Raw genomic sequence first — 15,654 nt, 5'->3', positions numbered from 1 at the left:
TTGGCAAGCTAAACAGGACAGAACTGAATCTCAAGTAAGCTCTACGTGGGGAATCTACAAATGGAACCCCAATGGATTTTTAACCTTGGAAGGCAGCCCTGGGATGGAAGGGGATCTGGACTGGGTACAGAATAACTTTAAAAAACCAGTTCACTCAATTGTTTGCCCAGTATAGCCTTCCCCCCCCCCAAGCTTTAATGATCCTTGATGGGAAAAAAGACATATCCCTATGTTTTATTTATCTTTCCCCATCCCAGGGCTAAAAGTTAGGAGCATGTATGTGATTTTTACCATGAAACTAAAAATTACTTATTTGTATCCCAACTTTCTTCCATCATAGAAGCCCTGAGGGTGCATAGAGAATTTCCAGGTGGTCGCTCATTCAAGAAGGCTTACTAAGATCCTGATTACAAGGGGAAAACTCCCACCCCCTTCACTGCTACTTACTGCTACTCAGATGAGTGGAAGGAGGAAACTGGCCAGCATAATGAGTGTCTGATTGTCACCCCCCCCCCGTGATGATGCAACTTCTACCACAACATGGTGTCCCAAATTCACCCCAAACTCTATGGTTTCCATAGAGAATGGTTTCCATAGAGAATGGTTCCCCGTAGCTCCAGAGACAATTTAGTTTTCGAGACTAAAACACACAGCCTCTTTACATGTTATGAAGTACCTAGGGACTCTCGAGTGAATCTCATTTCACATGTCCCCCTCCAACTTCCCAAGCACTCGCTCACTTCACACTTCAATTTGCTCTGCGTAAAAACATTCATGCATTCAATATCAGTTCTTCCTCAACTGCTAAAAGTATCCCAGTTTCCCCCACATCCATTCATTGAAATGCAAATCTTGACAGTTTCTCAACCTTAAAGAAATGCAAACTGGCAAGTCAAAGGAGCCTTGCAGCGAAAACAGAGCTGGACTCACTTGAAGATGTAATCACACTGTGGCGAAACGGGGCCTTTCCTCCCACTGGTAGACCCCGCTCTGCCTACCCTTCCCTTTTCGCCTCTGGCCAGGCACCTGAAGGGGCTGTCTCCCTTTCCTGTCTCTGGGTAGTTGCTGCCACCACTGTCCCTGTATGGGGTCCTGGTTAGACGGGACAGCCTCCTAACCCCCCTCCTCTTCTAGTGGGCCCAAGTGGTTGGGGGACTATGTGGAACAGAAGAGCTTTCTTCCTTCATCAATTCCAAAACTCATTTATTTAACTTCTAACTATACACAGGCAAATATACAGTGAATGGAAGGAATAATAAAACAGAAGCAGAAACCCCTACTCTAATTCCCTCATGCCCTAATTAGATGTTGTGTAGGGCAGGCCCGATCCTTTGATACCCGGGGTTACTTTAGATCTACCTCTCCCCTCAGAGCCATCTCTCCCTCCTCTCTTCAGCCACCAACCGTCAACTTCCAACTCCCCTCCACCAACTGACTCGCTCTCCCTCCAATCACATTCCACTCCAGATCTGGCCCCTCCCCTCTGCAGCCCATAGAAAGTTAATTCCACAAACAGAACGGCGTTTCTCCACACACACAAAGGGAGCTTCTGTGAGAGCAGCGTGCACAGACACTGAGCAAGAACAGCCTGCATGTGAATTGCGGACCGCACATAAAATCCTGCACTTTAGCACCCCCAGGTAATTCACAATGTAGAACAACGTGCCCATGGAACTTCTACCCAACAGACTAGTGTCTCAGAGATAAGGAGAACAAGCTTAGGAATGGGGACATGACTGCTGCGAAGGCCCTTTACCTCTAGGAGCTACCCATCTACCCTCCAAAGGCAGGGGCATCCAGCAAGCAGCTTCCGATGAAACTTATAAAACAAAGGAAGTCAAAGAGGAAATAACTCCATTTGGTAAGAGCTTGCATCCTTAATGAAGCAGAAGGAGCTCAGAAAGACAAGCCTCCAAAAACGTCCCAAAGGCCTGCCCCATCCGGTCCCTTACAGTGGGGAATGCGCAAAGATGGGGTGACCTCTTCCCACTCCCCCTAAATGTTATGGCTGCCACCCACCAAGGCTTCTTGCAGGCTAGCTGGGATGTTCTCCCCCAGGACCGGCTTGGTAATGAGGAGGGCTGAGATGGTATCTTGGGTGGCAGGTCTGAGGGCAGAGCTATCTACCTCCTCCCCACACTCTGTTCTCTAGCCACTGGAACACACGGCCACATGAAGATGGCCGATAGGAAGCTAGACCCTTGATCCATCAGGGTCAGTATTGCCTACTGAGAGCCAAGCTACAAGTGACGAATTACACTTGCCTGGCAAGTGAACAGACTCACGTACACTTGTAGCTTGGCTCTCAGACTGGCAGTGGCTATTCCAGGATCTCAGAGCCAAGCTACAAGTGACGCCTGACACAGGTTGGACACTTGTCAGCTTCCCTCAAATTTTGATGGGAAATGTAGGCGTCCTGGTCTTGCAGCTGTAATGGAGAGCCAAGCTGTAAAACCAGGACGCCTACATTTCCCATCAAAACTTGAGGTAAGCTGACACGTGTCCAACCTGTTTAAGGCGTCACTTGTAGCTTGGCCCTCAGGCAGGGGTCTTTCACACCACCTACTACCTGGTCCTTTTAACTGGAGATGCTGGGGATTGAACCTGGGAACTTCTGTAAGCCAAGCAGATGCTCTCCCACTGTGCCTCAGTCCCTCCCCTTCTTCCTTTCTCCATATCCCTGCTTAGTAACTGGTGACATGGTGGCCTTGAGTGGCAGACTTGGGAACAGAAGCTTCTTCCTTCATCCCACCTTGCCCCCCTGGCTGCTTCCTTCTTCCCCTCTTTCCCATGGCCAGGAGCAGGAGGAGCTAACACTCCTTTTCTTCTTGCCCTCCTCCCTCCGGCCTCCTTAAACACCATGTGGCAAGCCACACATGCCCAATAGGACTTCACACATTCAGGAAGCTAAATGGACACATGCAGGGGTCATTTCATAGAAAAATAGTTGCAGGAACTCATTAGCATAACTTATTAGCATAACTCATTAGCATTTGCCACGCCCCTTGACACCACCAGAAGTGTGTCATTGGCATGACTGATTTGCATATGCCACACCCCCTGACATCACCGGAAGTGTATCAGAAGGCAAACCAAACTGGCTCTCTGGACCAAACACAAAGCGTGTTCTTAATATCCTCACAACAATCACCCTGCGAGGTGGGTGGGGCTGAGAGAGCTCTGAGAGAGCTGTGACTGACCCAAGGTCACCCAGCAGGCTTCAAGGGGAGGAGTGGGGAATCAAACCTGGCTCTCCAGATTAGAGCCCTGCTGCTCTTAACCACTACACCAAACTGGCTTCCACCTCCACCCTCCACTTCACACTGCCTCTGCCACCCCTGTGCAGGACTCTAATCTAGAGAGCCAGGTTTGATTCCTCACTCCTCTCCTTGATACCAACTGGGTGACCGTGGGTCACTCACAGCTCTCTCAAAGCTCCCTCATTCCCACCCACCTCACAGGATGATTGTCGTGAGGATAATAAGAACACGCTTTGTAAACTGCTCTGAGTGTGGCGTTAAATTGTCCTAAAAGGTGGTATATAAATTGAATGTTGTTGTTGTTATTGTTGTTATTATTATTATAAGGCAGCAGTCTCTGGGAGAATATGTTGTTGAGAGGTGCTGCAGCTCATCCACTACTGCCCGCTTCTGAGACGGCATCACTTTCTAAAAGATGTGCTCCGTCTGATACTGTTGCTACTGCCTCATCAAGATCTTGTCCCACAAATCACGGCAGCTGTGGAGGGATCTGATCTGATCTCTGATCAGATATTTCCTATCAGGATTCAGCTGACGGCGGCCACCAATGCTAGCAGCAAGACAAATTGGAAACGTAGGGCAGGCTTTAAAAAAACAAGACCAACACCAACACCAAATCACATTCCTCCCCATCCTTGCTTAAACCAGAATCTTGCATGCATTGATGATTTGATTGCAGCAATTACTCTGAGCAGATGCGCTCTCTCTCCTAATGAAGTCTGGACCTTAAAAAAAATCTTCGGGGCCAAATGAGCCATGCGGGTGGGAGAATTCTGATGTTCTGGTGAGTTGTCCCAATTTGTGTTCTGTGGAGTGAGAAGCAGGGTCAGCGGGGGGGGGGCGGGGGCGGGGGGGCTAGTCTCCTTTTTTAATGATGTGACGAGGATGAGAGGAAGGTTTATGTGAAGGTTGTGGGAACTGCGGGCAACGCCTGATGGTTCTGGCAACAGGCTGAGATTCCTGTCAGTTGTCATGGGAACCGGCGGCAGGGCATGCCCCTACCCACTCGGGCTGAAGCGAGGCCTACCACCTGGCTGGAGGCAGAGCCAGCCGACGGGATGAATTTTTAATCTCTGCAAATTGCCTCTCCCTCCCGAGAAGGTTTCTCGCTCTTTTTAAAAATATTGATGAATTGGGAGCAAAGTTCTTCTGATGGAGAGCGATCGGCGGATCACTCTTCAAAGGAAACCTTTATCTGACTGGAGGGGGTACCTATTTTCCTGGCCTTTCCCCTCTTTAAAATTTGCTTTTAAAAATAGTTCCACACGCCAGCCAGGGTTTCAGCCTCTGGGAAAGGCAGCGCTTGCTTTCCTTCTGAGGGATTCCAGGCTGCAAAATGGCTTTTCAGAAAATGAACACATTAACCAACAAATGTGGAGGCAACTGTTGTGGTCCAAGAGATCTTTGTTGTTTGATGATGTAGATCAGCCAGTTTGGGGTTTCAAAGAAAAGCTGCAGCTGGGGAGGTGGAGCAACACAAACAGTGCAATGCTAAGCAGAGTTACTCTAGTCCAAGCTCATTGATTTCGATTGGCTTAGACTGGAGCGACTCTGTTTAGGATTGCATTGTAAAGCAAAGTTGGACCGGACAGTGTCTGGCCTCTGGAGGACTCTGAGAGTTCTGCAGAACAGCCTGAGTGACTTGTTATTACAGGTTTGTAGTGTTACCAACTCCAGGTTGGGAAATTCCTGGAAATGTAGGAGCCTGAGGAGGGATCTTAGCAGGGCTTAAATGTCATAGAGTCGACTCTCTCCAAGGTAACTGATCTCTGTAGTCTGGAGATTGGTTGTAATTCCAGGAGATCTCAGGCCCCCATCTCAATGTTGGGAATCCAATTTATGCCCAAAGCCAGCCAGAATCTTGCTGGTTGTTGGCAGAGCCTGGAAAGAACAGGCAGGTTGTGAGAGGCTCTTATGGAGGCTGGTGATATGTCTGCAGAGCCGGATAGGTGGCCTGTAGCCCCGTGGTGCAGCGCAAGCTCTGCTCACGACCTGAGTTCGATCCTGGCAGAAGCCAAGTTCAGGCAGCCAGCTCAAGGTTGACTCAGCCTTCCATCCTTACGAGGTCGGTAAAATGAGTACCCAGTTTCCTGGGGGTAAAGTGTAGATGACTAGGGAAGGCAATGGCAAACCACCCCAGGGCAAAAAGTCTGCCAAGAAAACGTCGTGGTGCAACGTCCCCCCATGAGTCAGTAATGACTCGGTGCTTGCACAGGGGACTACCTTTACCTTTAGGTGCACTTATGGACTCAGCTTCAAGGGGTAACCATGTTGGTCTTCAACAGAAGAGCACAATTCCAGTCCTGTAGCACTTTTCAGAACAACATTTCCAGGGTATTAGCTTTTGAGAGTAAAAGCTCCTTTCATCAAATGGACCCCACTGGGTCAAGAGTAGACCAGCTTGCCTGAATCTGGCATTTACTAGTTTTGAAGCTCCTCTTCTTTGTTACTTGACTCGCATGAACTTGGTTAACAACATTCATCCGATTTTTATCCCTCCAAGACTTTCAGAGCAGTGTCCCTGTTTCTCTGCTCCTCTGTTTCCTCCTTCCAACAATCCTGTGTAGATTAGACTGAGGGAGGGTGACAGGCTCAAGGTCACCTAGGAATTTTCAAAGATGAGTGAGAATTTGGACCTGTGACTTCGCAGTCCCAGTCCAACTCTTGAATGATTAAACCATGCTAGCTGTTTAGGGAACTGAGCAGGTCTGCCTCCCCCCGTTAGGATGGAAGATCCTCTTCCCCAAACTCCTATTGGTCACTGCTGTTCCAAGTGGCATCAGGGGGGAAATTAAAGAAAAAAAAAACTTCTGGCATTGTGGGTGCAATGATGTCATTTCCATGGAAAACCCGGAAGTGATTGCAGTAGTTCTGGAAGGACCACTGCCATCACTTCCAGGTTTTCCCCAGTAGTGACATCATCACTGTATGTGCCTCGGAGAGTGCTGAGATCAGCCAATAAACATCTACTGGGGGTCCCAGGCCCCACCCAGGGAAGGAAGACTGGCCTCAAACAGAGCCAGGGCCTTTTCGGTCCTGGCTCTGACCTAGTGGAACTCTCTGTCAGAGGATACGCAGCCCGCCAGGATCTCTTATCATTCTGGTGGGCCTGCAAGACTGAGATGTTCCACCAGGCATATGGTTGAGGCTGGATCAGCCATCATCTGGAAAGCCTCCCAGTTGGCCTCCTGGCAGGGAGGCCATGTGATCATCTGCCCCCCCCATATGAGTTACAGCTTGATCCTCTGCCCCCCCATATGAGATACTGCCTGATTGAAAAGGCATGTTGTCCCTCTTTTTACCCACCCCTTTGTGTTTTACTGGCAGGGAGTAGTTGCAAGGCCACTGTCTGAGGGTGGTGCAATGGGAATTTCGCTGTTTGGTTGATGCTTTTAAATGTAAATTATGTTTTATTGTTGCAACCCACCCTGAGCCCGCTTGCAGGGAGGGCAGGATAGAAGTCCAATCAATCAATCAATCAATCAATCAATCAATCATCAATCAATCAATCAATCAATCAATCAATCAATCAATCAATCAATCAATCAATCAATCAATCAATCAATCAATCAACCATGTGACACTGGCGCCCTATCATGACCCCGCCCCCCAACTCTCCCTGGCAACTCTAGAACTAACAGATTTAATTGAAACAGAGTCTCTTTACACAAGACATCTTACACAGGGATGCTCAAGTGAAAGATCTTACACTTGTTCTCCCATTGTGGATACACATACACAGCAAAAGGAGACAGAGTACACTTCAATATAAGACCACACAGAAAATAAGTCACTTGAGCATCCCCGTGTAAGACATCTTGTGTAGAGAGACTCAAAGAGAATACCTTTCTCTTTGCAGAAGCGGTGGGGGGTCAGCATGGAAGCAGCTTGGGAAAGGGCAAAATCAGATTAGATTCTGAAGAGCATGGAAAAGCTTTAAATTAGGCTGAACAAACAGAGAGATGGCCGATCTGGGCAAACATATCAATCCCTGAATGCTGCTCTCCCTGTGGCATGCCACGTATAGACACGGCCTTTACAAAATGTGCCCTCTCCGCTCTGAACTGCCCACCCTGTGATCACCCTCAGCGAAACCCAGTTGCGATGGAATTCTCCTCTCTAGCGGCTCGCAAGCAAAGTGTCACATCTACAAGCAATTGCAAGCCATTAAAGGAAAGTATCTGCTTGCTGCGCCGGACAGGTTATGCCATTTGTCAGCAGGTTCCGACAATCTTCTTGTAAGTAAAGTGGCCCCCTGGGCTCCGGAGACCGGCGGTACTGCAGAGCATTACTCGTCTCTGACAACTGATGTATTGGATTCATGTCTATCAGGGAGGCCAAACTTTTCTTTAATATACTGTGCAGGCCAAAGGAGGACAATTCCCTGTCAAAGTCAGCCTTTATTAAGAACACAGGGGCTGAAAATGAACCACACTCGGCTCCATCTAGTTCTATTAGAGTCTGATGGGGTCAGGGAGATGAAATGTAGCACCCGATTGGCCTTGTGTTCGTATCTATAGGCTGGCATTCAAACTGGGTGCAGTCCAGCACGAGCGTACCTAATCCCATTGATTTGAAAGGCTTTATCCTTGTGTCTAATTTTATTTTATTATTTATTTATTTTATTCTATTTGTATTCTGCCCTCCCCGCACCAGCAGGCTCAGAGCGGGTTCCAATTAATAGAATAATATAAAATACAATATCTTTAAAACCAATTAAACATCTTCAATATTTAAAAAAGGACACACACAACAAGCAACACAGCAGCAGGTTTGGAAAAACATATGGCAGCAGATTTCACCAGCATCCACCACCCAACTGCCTCCAGAAATATATGGCAAAGGCTAGGTGTTAGATATCCCTTTGTAGGGGCACAGCTTTCTCTAGGTGGCCGGTGTCAGAACTGTGGCTAGATAATGTCCTTACTCCAGAGTACCTTCTGCAATCAGACAAAAGCCCGTTGTTTTCAAAAGTTTACTGGAAAAAGAGTGCATTATAGTCCACGAGCCTGAATACAATATTCAGGATGGTACATGTGAATTGTTACCAATGACAGGCAAAGCATGAGGTACAAAGTAACAGATCCCAGCAGGCCCAACCTCCCCCCATAGTTCTCAAAACAATCCCTTTGAAGCTAGGAAAGCGAAAGTCCTTCAAGGCCGGTTCATGGTGGAACAGCGGTAGCCAAAACAATCCTTCTCTGTGAGATAGCTGCCTGGGAACCTTGGCACCTGTGAAGAAAGCACTGAAACACTGACAGGATTAAAGATGGAGTCGGTTAGGCCAGAACATACATGAGAGCATTCTGGGAGGCCCAGGGTGTCAACCATATGACTGATGGAACAGCTCTGTCTTACAGGCCCTGCGGAAGGATGCAAATCCAGCCGGGCCCTGATCTCTTTAGACACAGTGTGCCACCAGGTTGGAGCCAGGACCGAAAAGGCCCTGGCTCTGGTCGATGCTAAACGGGCCTCCCTGGGTCCAGGGACCAGTAGCAGCTGTTTATCATTGGATCGAAGCATCCTCCTGGGCTCGTACAGGGAGAGACGGTCCCATAGATACGCCGGTCCCAGTCTGCATAGGGCTTTATAGGTTAGTACAAAAACCTTGAATCTGATCTGGTACTCCACTGGTAGCCAATGCACCTGGCACAATACTGGTGTTATATATGCAGTGCAAGGCACTCTGGTGATGACCTGTGCCGCCGCATTTTGGACCAGTTGTAACCGCCGGATCAGGTTCAGGGGGAGCCTAATGGCCAAGGGTTGCCCTCCCCCATCATGTGGTTAAAAGAAATGACTATAAGGGGCCAGTCACAGCCACAGTTTAGGGCAGCAGTTCTTAAATTGTGGGTTGGCGTGGACAAGTGGGTTCTTGCAGGAGGGTGTGGGTAATTCAGGGATAAATTTGGCCATGAAATGTAGCTTGTTGCTCATTAATGCCGGACACACACAGCATACAAATAAATTATAAACATATTACGTGATAACTGATGTGCGATTTCTGGGTTTTCTGTTAGCGAGAGGGGAAAGTAGTGCAGAGTTACTTTGCAAGGGGGTTCCTGAAACCTTCATTAAGAGTCTCTGTACATGAGACAACTTACACGAGCACACTCAAGTGTAGGGAGACTCAGAGCGGAACCACAAGTGACAAAAGGCACAGGTTGGACACTTGTCAGCTTCCCTCAAGTTTTGATGGGAAATGTAGGCATCCTGGTCTTGCAGCTTGGCTCTCTGACTGCCGTCCAATGGACTTGTCAACTGTCACTTGTCCAACATTCTGCCAAGCTGCCTACATTTCCCATCAAAACTTAAGGGAAGCTGACAAGTGTCCAACCTGTGTCAGGCGTCACTTGTAGTTCGGCCCTCAGAGCCAAACTAGAAGAGACGCCTGACACATGGAGGGCACGCGTCAGTTTCCTGTAAATTTCCACAGAAAATGTAGTGAGAAAGAACCTCTGTCAGAGAGAAGAGAGAGAATCCCCCCTCCCTGGCAGAGGTTCTTTCTTTAGGCATCTCATCTAATCTGCTTGGCTCCCTCTCGCTGCTGCCAGTGCGCTCAGCTCCCAAGTGCATTTAGGGGAGCAAGGGGAGCATGCTGGCAGCAGCGAGAGGAAGTGCATTCCCTTTGCTCCCCTAAATGCACTTGGGAGCCGGGCACACTAGTAGCAGCTAGAAGGAGAGGAAGCTGCCGGCAAGATTTACTCCTTGTCCTTCTCTCCTCTGCCAGTGCGCTTTGCTCCTGAGTGCAAGGGAACAAGGGGAGCGTGCTTCCTCTCGCTGTTGCCAGCGTGTTCCCCTTGCTCCCCTAATTGCATTTGGAAGCTGAGTACATTGGCAGCGGTGAGAGGGAGCCAAGCAGACTAGATGAGATGCCTAGAGAAAGAACCTCTGCCAGGGAGGGGGTGGATTCTCCCTCTTCTTCCTGATAGAGGTTTCTTCTCACTATTTTTCCCATGGAAACTCGCAGGAAACTAATGCATGTCCTCCAAGTGTGAGGCATCTCTTCTAGACTGGCTCTCAGTGTTAGCCAGGAAGCATAGCTCAAAAACACAGAGCCGAAGGCTCTGTCAATTTCACCTCTCTACATAGAGCCGGCAGAGATCACTCCTACACCGCCTCTCCACCCCATTTAATGCTCAAGGTAGTTTATAATAGTAATTTGCCAGATAGTGAGCAGATCAAATAAAGTCTGGGATTAAAAGCTTTGGGGAAACAAGAATAACACCAGTATGCAGTACCAGCACCTTTTTCTGCAGCACCGGTATTTGTTCAGCCAGTGAACTTGAACCCCTGAATATCATGAGTACTGCCACTTCTTTCTTTCTTTCTTTCTTTCTTTCTTTCTTTCTTTCTTTCTTTCTTTCTTTCTTTCTTTCTTTCTTTCTTTCTTTCTTTCTTTCTTTCTTTCTTTCTTTCTTTCTTTCTTTCTTTCTTTCTTTCTTTCTTTCTTTCTTTCTTTCTTTCTTTCTTTCTTTCTTTCTTCCTTCCTTCCTTCCTTCCTTCCTTCCTTCCTTCCTTCCTTCCTTCCTTCCTTCCTTCCATCCATAAACCACTAGAAAAGAGTACAGTCCAGGTATATCTAGTGCCAATATGAACTGATAAAAAACAATTTCAGGCAGAAAATTCCTACCCCAAACGGCATCCTTTCCCTGACTTTATCCTCCATCTTTGCTTACCATTAAAAAAAAGTCGAGAGCCTAAAGTGCCCTTTTGCCTTCATGCTTACGGTTAGCATTGGTTGTCTTTGACTCCAAAGCTTCCTCTATAGGTCCCCTGTCTCTCCCTCCCCTCCCTTCTTCCTTTGCCTCCATTAATGAGATTCTTCTGTCAAGTTGAGATGGGGTTCTTTTGATTCATCACATCATAAGAGGGGGGAGAGGCTTTTGCTGACAGCCTAAATTCCACCCATCTCTTCAAAATACAGAAGCATTAATATTAGATATAAATAGCCCATTCACACACACCACTTGGTCGGGGGAGCTCGTGCTGCTGACATCTTTAGGAGATCCATTACAGCAGAAGAATGTTTCCTCTGTCTGTTGCATCACCTGAAAACCTGATGGTGGTGGCAATAGCTAGGGCTGTGCGGGAGGGAGAAAAGGGGGCAGAGCAGCCACATTCCGCTCAGATCCAGAGGATTTAGCCAGGTTGGTCTGTAGTTGCAAAATAGTAAAGAGTCCAGTAGCACCTGTAAGACTAACCAACTTTATTGTAGCATAAGCTTTCGAGAACCACAGTTCTCTTCGTCAGATGCAAAATAGTAAAGAGTCCAGTAACACTTTAAGAGATGAAGAGAACTGTGGTTCTCGAAAACGTATGCTACAATAAAGTTGGTTACTCTTAAAGGTGCTACTGGACTCTTTACTATTCCACTCAAAGCACCTCTACAGACAATTATCAAGTCAATGATCCATTTGGACACTCAAAGACGACAGGAATGCAAGCATTTTGGGCATTTAGGGCAGTACTGGGGGGGGGAGAAAGTGATGCTTCTCATGCAGTACAGATCATTCACAGAGAAAAGAATCTATTGGGATTTGTTTTCCAATTGTATAAGCTGTATGTAGGATGTAAGTAAAATTCCTGCAGTGATTGTTTTTGTTGACAGACAGTCTTTCCACACACGTTGGATAATGCACTTCCAATCCTCTTTATAGATCATTCGGAACGGATTTTTTTGCGTGCGGAACAAAAAATCCACCTCAAACGATTGATAAAGTGCATTGAAAGTGCATTATCCAACGTGTGCGGAATCAGCCAGAGAGTGGATGAATGAACGAATCAGAACACTGTTATTTTTTTCCAACTTTTTATTTTAGAAAGTTTTTCATACAGTTTTGAATAAGTTTAATAATAACTGTAAACATAAACAAAGAGAGGAAAGAACTTGAAATGATTCTTAATATCCATTCAATTAACAATATTTTAGATCAGAAGGTATTAACATGAACATAACACTACATATTCGTGACAATAATGAAAGAACTGTAGTACAGATAGTTATACAACAAATGGATCAAACAAGAAAAGTGAGTTATTTTTAGCGTTTAATTTAATCATATACCCAATGACTGACCATTCCTCCAAAAAAGTTGATTGAAAAGTAGCTGATTCCATAACCTTGAGACTCCATTATTGTAGAAAAGACCACGAGTCCAGTAGCACCTATAAGACTAACAAAATCTGTGGTAGGGTAGGAGCTTTCGTGAGTCACACAGCTCACTTCTTCAGACATATTCTTCCAGGGCTAGTTTCCTTTGGAAGAAAGGAGAACTGGAGATATATTGTGTTTTTGTAGTATTTGCTTTATTTGCAAATATATAGGTAGAGCACAAGTAAAAGCACAGAGGAACTCCAGCGTGGCAGCAGATCCTCTACCTCACTCCAGAGAAAGCGAGAAAGAGAATCTTGCATTTGAAGTTGGTTCAGCCAATTCTAAGCCACGTCTGTCTTCTTTCCCCACTCTTCTAGAATCTCAACTGCACTGTCTTTACCCAGAATCACCCGTCTGCCTTCTCCCTTTGTCCAAGAGTCAGGATCTCCTCTTTCCAGCAGTGACTGATGCTTGGACAGAGCCATCTCCTAACAAAGCCCATTAAGGAGAGATCTACACTTATTTTTAGAAAGCACGCTTCCTTTTCTCATAGGATCTGGCTCCACCCCAGGCATGCCATTTTAAGCCAAGCCCATAGGACAAACTCAGGGCTACAAGTGGCGAATGACACTTGAATGGCAAGTGAACAGACTCACTTGCGCTCCACTTGCGCTCCACTTGATTGTAGCTTGGCTCTCAGCCACAAGCCTGTAGCAACGTGAAGGAAATAATGGAGGAGGGGAAGCAAGGGGTCAAAAGGGCAGGGAATGCAAGAAGTAGAAGTTGTGTGATATAATTATGAAAATTCAAATGCAATCAAGAAAAAAGCACAGAGAACATTCACAATGGATTGCATCCTACTCAGGTCAGTCAAGTAGCAATAACGAGTGATAATACAACCTCCTTGGTTTCGCAGCGCTCATTAACACCTGTAACAGCTCAAGGATCTCAGGGGAATAAAGACATGAATGAACCGGAGGGAGTGACAACTGTGAGAAAGTATCCATGCTCCAATTCCAGAAGTAAGTACAGCAATTCACCTAGTTAAGCTGGAACCAGAGAGAAGTCAGGCACAGGGCGGAGAGAAATTTTGAAACCATTAAAGGCTAGAACGGAGCTGAACCTCTGTTCATCTATACTAGTTCAACATCCAGCTGTCCAATTTGTGCTCATACAGATAAGACTCGCAAAACACTTGGCCTTTTGCGAAGGAGCATGTTGCATTTTCCTTGGTGGGTGGGGGGAAATCTGCACAAGTGACGGGGGTGGGAGAAAAAGGAAATGTGTATATGCGGGAACACTACAGAACCCTCTAATGAGAGTGATGCAAATAAACTTTGCTCTAACAAATTATATGTTGGTGTTAAGTTTGTGCCAACAACCGGGTAATAAACTGTAGTGTATGAAGCATACATTATAATTACTATAATGCAGCGATTAAACAGCAATTAGTAGTGGTCCATCTTGCTTTCGATGCATTGCTTTAGGGAAAATGGAGCTTTCCAGCGCTTCGAGAAGTTGAACATAATTAACATCGTTGCTTTCCATGTTCTAAAATATACCATTGCTGTTTGGTTTGCGTTTGCGGGCTTAATTAGTAGGGTCTTTCTCCTTTTGTTCCTTGACTTGACTAGACTGAAATTGTTCTAAGTTTGCTAATTTATGTCCTTTGCTCTATCTCCACCCCAGTGTTTTCCACCAGCGAAGTCTAAGTTGCTCGCTAGCAGGGTTGCACCTGAAAAGAAATCCTAAAAGGTGTTGCCCGCTAGAAGCGCACACATTTCAGCATCGGCCTCTGACAAATTAGTTGTTGCAATCAAGTGTAAAATACTATGCATACTTAGAGAAGTTTAGCATCATGACAGCATTTCACAGCAGAGGTTTGTAGCAGGGTCAATGAGGTGAAAGAGAACTCTGGAAGAATGTGCCTCTGGCCATCTGGAGACATGAGCTGGTGCCTCCAGGGCATCTTCAACAGTTGCAGACTTCTCTCTGGCTTGCTGTCACTTCTCAGTTTTTGAGCACAATTCTGTCACCAAAAACACTACTTACTGGCTCAAATAGGGATGCTCAAATAGAGATGCTGAAACGGATGCTTGCCCAGTTGCAAGCAAGGAGCCAGTTTTTCAGCAGGCACCTCGAGGTTCATGAACAGCTTGGACCAGTTTATTTATTGATGTCATTTATAGCCCACCTTTCTCACTAGACTCAAGGCAGATTACATAGTGTGAGAGCAGCACAGTCAATATCAGAGATATGTCAATAAACAATGCCATAGGGTAAATAAATGCAAGTTTACAAAGACATCACATTAGAAAAAAATGATTCAGAGTTGAAGAGACACTGAAACAGAGCATAAGCCATTCTGGGAGGGACATTTGACAACAAAGAACTACCCAGTAGGGTCATACTTAAAGCAACAGATAGGATGTACGGCAACATAGTGGTGAAGTCCATGATCCCTAACTCATTAGTGAAGCATTTCTTTGAGGTCCCCTCCCTACAATACAGCCCTCCTATCTGAGTAAAAAGCCCTTTTCAATAATTCAGTTGTGCATCATTTGGAGAAAGCCAGGAGAGTGGGGGCTCTCCTGACCTCCTCAGGCAGGCTGTTCCACAGGTCAGGGGCTACCATAGAGAATGCATGTGTACAGGCAGCTGTTGACTTCATCCATGTGCAAGTTAATTTCTGTGTATGCACACAATACAGTATGATACAAAAGGCAGCATGCCATGCATGTGCATTCTCACACAGACTGAGGTGAGTCCTAATTCCCGTCTCCCACAGGCCTGTCATTGGTGTGCAAAATTCCAAGGCTGGTGTGATCTGTCCACTGTGATCCATGCTCTGATTACATCCCAGTTAGATTACTGTAATGCACTTTACATGGGGCTGTCTTTGAAAACAGTCTGGATATTTCAGCTCATCCAAAATGCAGCAGCCAGGCTATTGTTGGGGGCAGGATACGAGGATCGTATCACCCCAGTGCTGAAAGATCTACACTGGCTACCCATTTGTTTCTGGGCACGATTCAAAGTGCTGGTTCTTACTTTTAAAACCTTAAATGGGGGCCAAGCTACAAGTGACGCCTGACACAGGTTGGACACTAGTCAGCTTCCCTCAAGTTTTGATGGGAAATGTAGGCATCCTGGTCTTGCAGCTTGGCTCTCCGACTGCTGTCCAATGGACTTTTCAACTGTCACTTGTCCAACATTCCGCCAAGCTGCCTACATTTCCCATCAAAACTTTAGGGAAGCTGACAAGTGTCCAACCTGTGCCTTTTGTCACTTGTAGTT

Source organism: Eublepharis macularius, chromosome 13 (genome assembly GCF_028583425.1).
Source record: "Eublepharis macularius isolate TG4126 chromosome 13, MPM_Emac_v1.0, whole genome shotgun sequence".
NCBI lineage: Eukaryota > Metazoa > Chordata > Lepidosauria > Squamata > Eublepharidae > Eublepharis > Eublepharis macularius.
The sequence above is the reverse complement of the archived record's forward strand: the minus strand, read 5'-3'. Positions refer to the sequence as shown.